The sequence below is a fragment of the Anopheles cruzii genome, chromosome 3 (genome assembly GCF_943734635.1).
Source record: "Anopheles cruzii chromosome 3, idAnoCruzAS_RS32_06, whole genome shotgun sequence".
Taxonomy (NCBI): Eukaryota; Metazoa; Arthropoda; class Insecta; order Diptera; family Culicidae; genus Anopheles; species Anopheles cruzii.
In genome coordinates, this window is record NC_069145.1 from 37,767,402 (window position 1) to 37,778,151 (window position 10,750).

The window sequence follows — 10,750 nt, forward strand, 5'->3', positions numbered from 1 at the left end:
GTTACATCTTAATTTTATTTGCCCGTGATGCTCCTTTTTGGAGCCGACACGCTGGTGCACGTTCCGTGATAGCTTCCGACGCTAGCCACCGTGTGACGGTTGGGACGCTGTCACTGTCATCATTTTCTGGCGTTTCCCCGGCCCAGATCACGGTCCCTCGACCGTGGCAGCAAGTTTTGAGCTGCAAAAAAGACCGAATTCTGGTAGCCCCGGGCCGGGAGGAAATCGAACGTGATATCCATCCCCAAGCAGTCCGGCTGTGGGCCGTCACCGAACAGCGAACAGGGATATACTTTGGGCGTTCTACCGCATCCGGTGATCGGGAGCGACAGGCGCGCGCGCGCGCGCGCCAAGAAGCTAAAGGTTACGGAATTTCCTTCATCATCCGCTATTAGTCGGCCAGTTTTTTGGAAAACTTCTGTCGATCGATCAGCCATCCCAGGAACGGGAGGCTTACCTAGCGAAGGCCGTCGGCGTATCTGCAGCAAGTGCAAATCCAATCAGTGAATTATCCTCGGCGGTGACACAATGGACAAGCTAGCTTCACTGTTGGATTCCCGAAACAACAGTTGCACGAGTAATAATTAGGTTCCTCCGAGAAAAGGCGGTCACCACGGTACAGGACCGGAACCGATCGGATGGCGAATGGGAATCTTCCAAGTAATATACTGAGCCAAGTGGAGTGCCCGTACACCAGTCGTGTTACTGAACGTCGAAGTTGCGTCGCTTGTTCGGGGCTGGAAATAATGAAACCGTCTGCCAGCGTCTGTCGAGAGAATAAAATGCCGGCTGCTGGCTGACTGGCTGGCTGATGATTTATGGTGATCAATATGATTATTCTATTCTTTATGCTTCGCCCGTGAGCCCGTGGGGTCTTCACGGCTCCACGCTCGCCTGGCGCGGTTTTCCCCAGAACTGGTCGGCAAAGTTAAGGTCGGTTTTGTCTGGAGATTTGGCGCTTGCTTTGGCCCGGTCCGGATTCTGAAGGTTTTGATGGATACGTGCCGTGCCCGGTTGCTTGCGCTGCGGCCCAGAATGGGGCCGAACCGTACGCCCCGAAAGCAGCAAATGTCAATAATTCCACTGGCTGGCAACGGGGAAAGTTGATGCGCAGCAAATTGAATTTTCGTTTTCGCACAGCACGCACTGCTCCGGTGCCAAGGCGAGGAGCCATTACTACAAGCAGCACAGTGTGGGAAAAACGAAAGTTAAGCTTTTCCAAGACTCGCCCCGCGCACTATCCGATCGACTCTTTTCGGAGTTTCTTGAGCGCGTACTTGAGCTCCTGGAACTCGCTGCCAGGACGATGCACTGGTTTGCTAGTCCGTTTCCTTTGTGCGAGCTTTTTCCCGCACGTCAGAAATTGATGCGGATTCTAGGATTAATGGTAGAGGGTGATAGGAAATGTTCGAAAGTTATCTGATTCCCCATCACGACGTGCCAATCCCGTTAAAGTGGAAGTGGATAGCTTAAATCCGGATTTAAATACTGCGTATCTCGCTACGAACGTTGGTTGGTGCTTTAAGATTCATTTACCGCAAAAAATGAGCAAACCTACCGTGTGCCAACATCGCCGAACCTAAGAAATCCGAGCCCATTGTCTGTGGTGATCGCTTTTTTGTGGTGCTTTGCTAGTGAACAGCTTTCATGTCGAATGTTCCCGTTGCCCTGAAAAAAGTTTTCGTCGCCGTAAGACAAGGAGTTAAAGCACTCGCCTTTCTTCGCCGGCGCCGGAGGTCCAACAGAAATAGTTTTAAGTTTTCGATGGATAAAGGGAAACACGCATTGTGAAGCGAACTTTTCCAAGTTTACTACTTGGCCACATTCTTTCCAAGGCTCCAAAATGGTGGGAGCAAAACTGGAAAGCGGGGGCATTTACAAACGAACCAATTGAGACTAGCCGATGGAGCCACTGGTGAAAAATGTACGAAGGAAAACAAAAACGTTGAACGGGAATCGAATATTTATCTTGTTCACATAATTTAAGCCAATTTGAGTTATTGACTTCCGGCAAGAATTTGGGGGAGAGCATTAGCAAAGAGAGAAAAATCCGATGGAAAATTGTGGAAAATAAAACGATTCTTCACCGAGGCACAATCGGTCGCATCGGCTGCACTTTCATGGATGGACTTTTTCGACATGAAAACGTTGTACGGAAGACTAACACTGTTCTTACGACCAGAATCACTGTTGTGAATGTTTTTAGCAAACTTCCGCAGCGATATGGATTCTGGATCATCTACCTTCAAGTGGCTCCAGGTTTTGTTATTGCCAATCGTGCTATGGTTGTATCATGCAGAAAAGGCTCGAAAATTGAGAAAAATTTAGCTTCACCCAAATTAAGCTGCTCAGTTCAATGTGGCCCAGTTCAATCGGTGAGTATCAAGGCGACGGAATCATGCATCAGAACCGATTGAAATCCCAAAATCTAAGAGATCTCTCGATCAATCAAACCTGGTTGTTTATGAAATCACTGACTGACCCACACGACTGCGTCAATAAGATTCTATTAAGGAGCTGGATGCAATCGGAAGCTGGGAAACAGTTGAAGTGCAAAGTACGGTGGTTTCCATTACTACTGCAGACTACTGACAGCGATTGAGCCATCAGAATCAGACGTTCATATTCACGAAAATGACCGAAAGCTGCTTTTAGACAAGACCAGACAACGGGCCAACTGTTTGACAAATTAATCGCCCACTTAGGATGGGAAACGTGATGTCTTTTGTGTTCCGGATGTTGTCCAGTACCTGCCGGAAGCGTTGTGTCGTGTCTTACGGAGAAAACGGGACGCAAGCGTATCGCTCCGAAGGTGAAGAGCTGGAAAATAACAGCCGAATGGCGTTGATATTGAGCTGCTCGAAAATTGGAAATTTATCGACAGCAAACATCTTAATGGGAAAATTGTCAATACTTCCATCAAACTCTCATTTTCCGAGACTGATCCGAGACCAAGTCCGTTCGAGATTTTGCATGGGAAAGAAATAGGTTGAGAGAGTAAATCAATTTCATCAAGCAACTGAAAGGCTAGACTTTGCAAAAAGTATGCTACAAAAATAATTTTGTAGCTTTTAATCCATTCCGAATTGCAACATGCAGAAAAATCCTGGAGCTTAACCGGGATTTGAACTCGGTACCTTTCGTACCCGAAGCGAGAATCATACCCATAGACCATTGAACCAATAGAAACAATAGAAACAACGGTAAACAAACAAGGAATGATTGTGGAGAAACAATAACTAAACAATAGAAATTACTTGCAGCTTTACAATGCAATGTTTTCTTCGATCGTTGTTCGACCGACGTCTTTTTAATTTGTTAAAATAATACCGTTGTTGCTCTATTGTTTAAGTTCAGTATCCTCAAAACAGTATGGGCTCAACCGGGATTTGAACCCGGGACCTCTCGCACCCAAAGCGAACCCGGGACCTCTCGCACCCAAAGCGAGAATCATACCCCTAGACCATTGAGCCGATAAAAACAATAGAAGCAACAGTTTATGAACAAGAAAATATATTGTGCTTCTTCAATACTACAATAATAAAGATTATTCTCAATTTGGACACATCCGACCTAATTCGTAGTGATGATGATTCTTTGCATTTTCGTATTTATTATTTCGTTTTGCTGCTCAATTTGCCTTTTAAACAATCATTTTTCAGAACAAAAACGTAGAGCAATGCTAGATTCTGGAAACAATCGGACGTGAAAAGCAAATCAATTTGAGGACGTTACCTGAAGGTGTGGTAAAAAATTTCGTAGACGATTTTTCTCCACGTTTTCCTCTTTGATATCACGCTTTCGGATTGTGCGGTGCCAAATACAAAGAGTCACCAAATCTCCAGCAGGACTGCAACCAGCCGTGCCCTTTAGAGCCACGTCCGTCCGCGCACCGACAGATGGATATTTTTCTTCTCCATTTACCTAGCATGGGGCAGAACAATCGCCTTAAATCATGAGGTGGCTGGTAGGTTGGCCGAGGGCCGTGTGATGACGCTTGGATGAATACTGCATAGGAAGTTGCGAGGAAAACTTTTCCATCTTCATAAAACGGGTCTCATTCCCCGCGGTCTCGCCTCGTTCGGGAGTCGCCGCTAAGTAGAAGAAAAGTCCAATTTGGATGAAAGTTTCCCATCCACCGAAAGTGAACGCGTCCTCGCGATACTATTGTGAGCTGCCACCAGCAACACCGTCGTCGGTCATGGAGCAGCATCCAAGTGTGAGCGAAACACGTCGCTGTTTTTGATTCAACCTTTTGCGTTCTTGCCGTCCAGAACATTGGGGCCGTGGAAAAATGGACGCTCTGCTGGCGGATGGTGGCCACGTGGCCGTGGCTCACCCGTGGCGTGCTATTTTAATAAACTAATTCAGGAAAGACAAATTCCATTTTGGATCAACACGTCACTTTGGTTGGTTCTTGCTTTCCACGTCCCTAAACCTCTGAGCTATGTTTAATATTTCATGTAGTTGCGCTGTGCAAACCATCTATTCACTGTGAAGATCGGGAAAGTACGCTCTGTGGTGATGATGTTGATATGTTGAAAGATTGTTCCATAAGAGTACGTTTGAGAGTAACAAGAACCAAAGTGCAACCTTTAACGAAATCGAAAATATCGATTGACTTATTTTCTGCGTCACCTCAACTTGAGCGGCAACTCTTACAATCGATGTTACTATCAATAACAACGATTTTCTATTTGCTATCTGGAATCGATTTATTCGGTTTCGGGAAACCACGTTGTTTGCACTTACTTAGCTGCTTGAGATCGGATTGGCCGGTGCTCTAGTTTGGATACTCCAACCGCTCTTGAATGGGTCAATTGCACGGTACAGAGTACCGTCGTGGAACTGAACGTGGGCCAAAAAGACGCGGAATATAAAAGCCAGCAATTTATGTTTCATTTTTGCTTTCAATTTTTATATTTGAATTCCTGGAATATACATGTTGGTTTAATGGCATAAATCCATTTATTCAAGTATGAATTCTTTATCGATGCACGTTTCTAAATCCATTCATGTATTGTTTGCGTAAAAGTAACGGTCACATGTGCTTTCTTCCACATCACTCCCAATCCCAGCAGTTAGGTCGATGTTAACCGGAAACGATTTGTGGAGTAAATGAATAGAGCGAACCGAAATCGGAAATCCTACCAGCCTCGCTATTCATTGAGCAATCTTCCATCCCTTGCGTCCTTTGCTGCCCTAATGGATGTTGACCGTTTTTTTTGGCTGTTCTGCTAGACGCCGACCCCAACCAATCGCTTGTCACACCTTTTTATTTCGATCCTTAGTCCGGTCCGGAGTGTTTATCTTTCAATTCGCGTTTATTTCCATGCCCTTGCATTAGGACTAGATCTGCTGGCCACACTGTTCCGACAATAAAATATCAATATAAACGATAGTCCTTTTCCGGACCTCCGGTTCGAGCATGCTGAACGGACCGAAAGCACCACACACAGTGTGCATTCATAAATTTCAATAATTCCTCCTGCTTCAATCGTACCCTGTTTTCCGGATTCGGTAGTTCAGGCATCGTTTTGAGGGGAAACATATTTATGGACGTCAGACCTTCTTCAGACGACGGCTGACGAGATCTGTGATGGTAAAGTCAGCCCACTGGTTTCCTGGGCCACGTCGAAGCTTCCGATCGTGTGATGTTTGATCTCTTGCTTGGTGATCGAGGTAGGCCGTTTGAATAGATCCTGCCATCCTGTTGTTTTCTGTGAGCAGATTTTTGCTATGGATTATCCCTTTTCACCTTTTGAATATTTTAGCGACTGAAGTCCCTGCTTATTAACGATCCGACAAGAACGACATTGATTTTGCAGCCCCTGGATGTTGTTAGACAAATCAGCATGGTATAAGGAAACAATTATCATCCCCTCGAATATACCTATTTGATGGCCACTTTGCCGTGCTGGGATGGGGTAGCGCAAAATCAATTTGCTACATACTTCAGTGGACAATTGCAATAATAACGTTAACTGACGGGTGACTATCCCAATGGGAGTGAAATAGGATTTTTGACACTCTATCGTGCTCGTCTCGCATCAGGGGTTCTTTTGACTACAGGAGCAGAAAGATGGCGGAACATTGCACTGGGGAATCCAGCATTTTGTAGAACTAGTCATAAAGAGATAGATAAACCAACATAGATAAAGAAGCCTTGATAGAGTAAGCCAAACATGATCACATATGTTCGAGTTGGATATATAATAGTATTTGTTTTTTCGTGTTTGAAATAACAGTTTTTTTTAATGTTACAAAATAACGGTTTGACTGGGCTCAACCGGGATTTGAACCCGGGACCTCTCGCACCCTAAGCGAAAATCATACCCCTAGACCATTGAGCCGATAGAAACAATAGGAGCAAAAGTAAACTATGAGCCTTCTTATTAGTTGAATGTAACCCTTTTTTTTGTTTTACTTTCTATTTTCCATGGCGGAATATGTTTCACAGGATAAAACCCAAAGCAAGATGATGTTGCTATTCACCCGACAGTTTTATGTTTTACTGTTATGTAGCTTACAAGTAATGGATTAAAGCACTTGGTCGTCATTCGCACAATATCGAGGAATCAATATTTTTCAGTTTAATTTTATTGCCTTGGATTTAGTTTAAAAGTTTGCTTTTGAAGTGTTGATAGGTCCTTTTTTCGGTTTGTCCTGTGCTGTCAAAAACCTCTCTCCCGACTCGCAGACTCTCGCGAGAGCGTGCCGTAAACTTTCTGTTTTGACTGAGAGAGAGACGCCGAAACAAGCGAACACACACACACACTGAAGCGTCCGATTCTCCGCAAACAAAGCGGAATGCACAAAAAAACGCAGGTGGAGAAAACAAAAACGAAGTAAAAAAAAACGTACCTTGGAACCGGCGCCTGTGAGTGCCTTCCGCGGGCGAGAGAAAGCTCACGCACACACATCCACGGGCGTTCGAATCGAGAGCGTGAGTGTCACCGCGAATAGTGAGAGAGCGAGTTCATCGGCTAACATAGAGAGCGCAGAGAAACGAGAGAGTGAAAAGAGGAACTCGCTATGGTCAGTTTCGGTAAAGAAAGGTCAGGTTCAAAAATGGATTCATCCAAATGGATTCATTCAAACAAATCATAAAAAATCCAACTTTTGCCGCGATCGGACGCGTTTTAGTGCGCGCGTGCTAGAGAATTTCCCCGTTGAATTTTACGTGTTTTCCGGTTCCGGTTGGAAATTAGAACGACTTGCGATTTGAAAAATGCAAGCGAATGGTTGCGTTTCGTGCGGGCTTTCGCCGGCGTCGTGTGAGAAATAGATAATTTCAGCACCGCACCACAAGAAATTATTCCTGCGAAGCCCGTCCCGAAAATCTGTGCTTGATCCTCGACCCGATTCGTGTACGCGTGTGTTTATGTGTGTTTGTGCGCGAGTTGGAATGTGTACCGGCCGCCGTGTGATTGCGTGCACAAGAAGTGGCGCAGGAAGTGATAAGTGTTTAATTTTGCACCACGAAAAGTGCTCTACGAATGTGTAAGCAAAATTGCCCGGCCGGCCGATTTCTTTCCGTCCGCCGCCGCCAGGATGCGCTCTAACTGACCGACGAGCAACGGGCCGAAATTGCTCCCGATGCTGCCAGTGTTTGTTTGTTTGGTTGGTTCGGAATTAGCCACCGGAATAGTCAGGGTTTCGGTTTCGGTTACGGGTGCGCCATCTTCCTTCGGAATCTCTTTCGAGCGCGAAATACAGCAAAATACCAGCCTTGGGATGGATCCTTTGGCCGCCTTTAGATGATGGGGGGGGGGAGCTCGCGCCAAGGCGCTCTATTTTGCACAGCTTTTGCTCTACTTCGACGCGCTGGGAGCCGTTTTCTGTTTCGAGGCCGCGCGGGTTGGACCATGACCGGCCCGGCGAGAGCGCCGCGAGATGAAGTAAAAACCAAAAACGCTTCCCCCGGGAACGAAGGGGCCGATGGCGGACTGAGGAGGAGCTCGCAGCATGGCCGCTGCTGGATGCTGTTTTCCGGTTTTTGCTCCATCCACGGCCGTTCGTTGTGTGCTGGAGTTTGGTTTGTTTGTTGTGCTTGGCTCTGCTATTTTGCTGCTACACGGATCTCAGGTGCGGACCGTGCGCCTGTATGAGGAGTATAGTGCTGCGCCGGAGGATGGACGCCGGTGAATGTGTCTGTCTGTGTGTGTGTGTGTTTGTGTGCCGTTCCGTGGGGAATTTCGTGACAAAATCCGTTGCCGGATCAGACGTTCGTCCTGCCGGGGCCGCGATGGTGGTGGAAGATAAATAATAGGAAGCACAGTACGAAGAGGCGTTTGCGGTGGTCAAAAGGAAGATCCGAAAAGCACGGTGACCGCGTCTGGCTTGGTGTAGGAGCGAGGGAGGGTATACACAACACAAAAAAAACGGTGCCACAACCAAAGTACCAGCGAGAGTATGCGAGGCCCGTCAGCTGTGTGATGTTGGTGTTGGTGTGATCCTCGCTGCGCGGTCCCTGGTCCAACACTACGACGGCAAGCTCGCCGCCCGTTCCGAGGCAAAAAAAAGCAGGCGATGAACGGCGGTATGGGAGAAGAAAATGATGCAAAAGAAGAAGAAAAAAGTTCTGCAAAGCCCAGCCAGGCGGATTGCCGGTGTTGAGAGAGGCCGCGGTCGGAGTCGGCGAAAAAGAAAATCACGTTGCCAAGACGACGACGACCGGACGGTGGCAGAGCTTAAGGCGCTTCTGTCGGAGGGCAGGAAGAAGAAGTGGACCGGCCGCGTCCGCCGGCACCCGGGAAGATCTATTATGCATAGCCATTTCTTGGTTGTGTTGAGTTTGGTCGAATTCGCTCCGCTTGTTGTTTTTGGTACGGCCTTTTTGACAATTGCAAAATGTCCTCACCGTGGGACCCTAGCGTGGGTTTCCTTTCATTAGTTTTGAAGGATTATCGAGCACCAAATCTACCTTCTCGCAAAATTAGTAAAGCTTGGATTGGATAGCTAAGCCTGCCTCCAGACACACTGCGTGCCAATTGCACCAGGCCCGCCGTTACATTGCACCCAACGAGGATTCTTGAGACCAGGATCGACCAACGCGCAATCTGGTGCGCAACACAACGAGCGCCAGAAACACACAAGGTAAGTCTCGTTTGTTTGACGTTCAAGACCAACTTAAATGTACGGTGGGGTTGTTTGTAAGATTTTGGTGATAAATGATGTTCTCTTCTTATCCCCTTTTCTGGGTTCAGTGCGTGTGCCTTTTTTCTGTGTGTTCCATTTCGCCGAGGTCCACCGTCGCTTAAGCTCTGCCGGGCGGAAGAAACTGCAAACTTCGCGTTTTCTTAATCTCATTAATCAAAGCGAAAGCGGATGACGGAAAGGCCAGCGCAAAAAGTCGGGCCCTGACCAAGAAAGCTCGCGCCTCAGCTGCGCTCCTTTTGGCGAAAGGGGCGAACGAGCGTGTGTAGCGTGAAGATGGATCTCCCGCGGTACCCCCCACCTAATTCCTAACGGTTTCGAAATGTCCAAATTCCAGAGCGTCCGACCAGAACTCGGACACACACAGCATCATCGGCACGCTAATCTGATCCTGGCGACCCGGCGAGTGAGATAGGTTTGTCAAAGAGATCGAGATTGATATCGCGTCGTGGCTGGGTTTGGAGTTGGCAGGCCGTGCCAGGGTGGCGAGGCCGAGCTTCACTCTTCTGCGTGGTCGGTCGTGAAGATCGCGATCGTTCCTGCGCGCACCCCTTGTAGTTAAAAGGAGACTCCGGACGAGCCGGTCGTGGAGGACCACCTGCGGCTCTCACACCGGGCCCCGATTGATGGCCTCTCGTTGGGCGGCCACCGGACGGAAGGTTTGGGGCAGGTTGGAAGTAACCGAATCCGCACACAGCGTCCATCGCACGTCCGTGGCGCGCGGTTGGGTTTCGCGGGTCCCGTTGGCGGCGGCGGGCCCATTCGCTCGCGTCCCCGGCTCGATGATGCTTTTGATCGTCGGCATCTCGATCGTCCCGTCTCTCCCGGGGATGGGTTGTTAGGTTTCGTCATCGTCAACGTGCGCGGTGCGCCGTGCTCAACATGTCCGCGATGGTTTTACGTGCATTTAATTCGTACGTTTAGCAAAATTTATGTCCTCCGGGCGGTCGGTGCAGTCGGGGCGCAGTATGCTTATGGGCGCTTTAATGGGGGGACATCAGTTTTTGTGAACGACGACGATAGAGAGAGAGAGAGAGAGCGAGAACCCACGCAGTGCGCTGAGTTGGATGTGGTGGATTCCGTGCCGCGAAATTGATTTCCGCGTTTCGTAATTGATGCCATCGTTTTTACGCTGATTGAACGATGAAAATTCAATATTTCATCGTGCCCCTCTCTCTCTCTGCGACAGTCCGACGGGCGCATTTTAAATTAAAATTTAGCTTTCTGTCCGGGTCCTGTTTGTCGAAATAAAGTTTAATGCCAATGCCCGGCGAAAAATCGCTTTGATGATCAAGGAAGAGGAACGGTGAAGAACAGGTCGTCGTCGTTGTTCATTAAAAGTACACCTGATACCGACGTGTTGTTAGAATCGGCACGAAACCCAGCCACACACCCACTAAGCAGCCAGGCTGCTTCAAACATCTTCCGATTGGCATCGGTTTCATCCGGGCTTGGTGTGTTTGTGTTTGAAAATAGCATTCATCCCACCTTCGATGCGCTGCGCTCTCCTCTCTACACCTGCTCCTGCTCTGCCGGGTGTCGAGAATATCCTTCCGGGCGATTTCCGGGCGATCCCTTCGTGGCGGGGACC

The 10,750-nt window shown here is 48.0% G+C and overlaps 2 non-coding genes across 2 annotated transcripts; both read right to left on the reverse strand.

Annotated features, from left to right (window-relative positions):
* Nucleotides 1-3,374: 3,374 nt before the first annotated feature.
* Trnap-ugg (transfer RNA proline (anticodon UGG)) lies at nucleotides 3,375-3,473 on the reverse strand. The gene is made up of 2 exons: nucleotides 3,438-3,473; nucleotides 3,375-3,410 (listed from the first exon to the last, which is right to left on the reverse strand). It is a non-coding gene; the product is annotated as a tRNA-Pro (tRNA).
* Nucleotides 3,474-6,281: 2,808 nt separating this feature from the next.
* On the reverse strand, nucleotides 6,282-6,353 carry Trnap-agg (transfer RNA proline (anticodon AGG)). The gene has a single exon. It is a non-coding gene; the product is annotated as a tRNA-Pro (tRNA).
* Nucleotides 6,354-10,750: the final 4,397 nt, after the last annotated feature.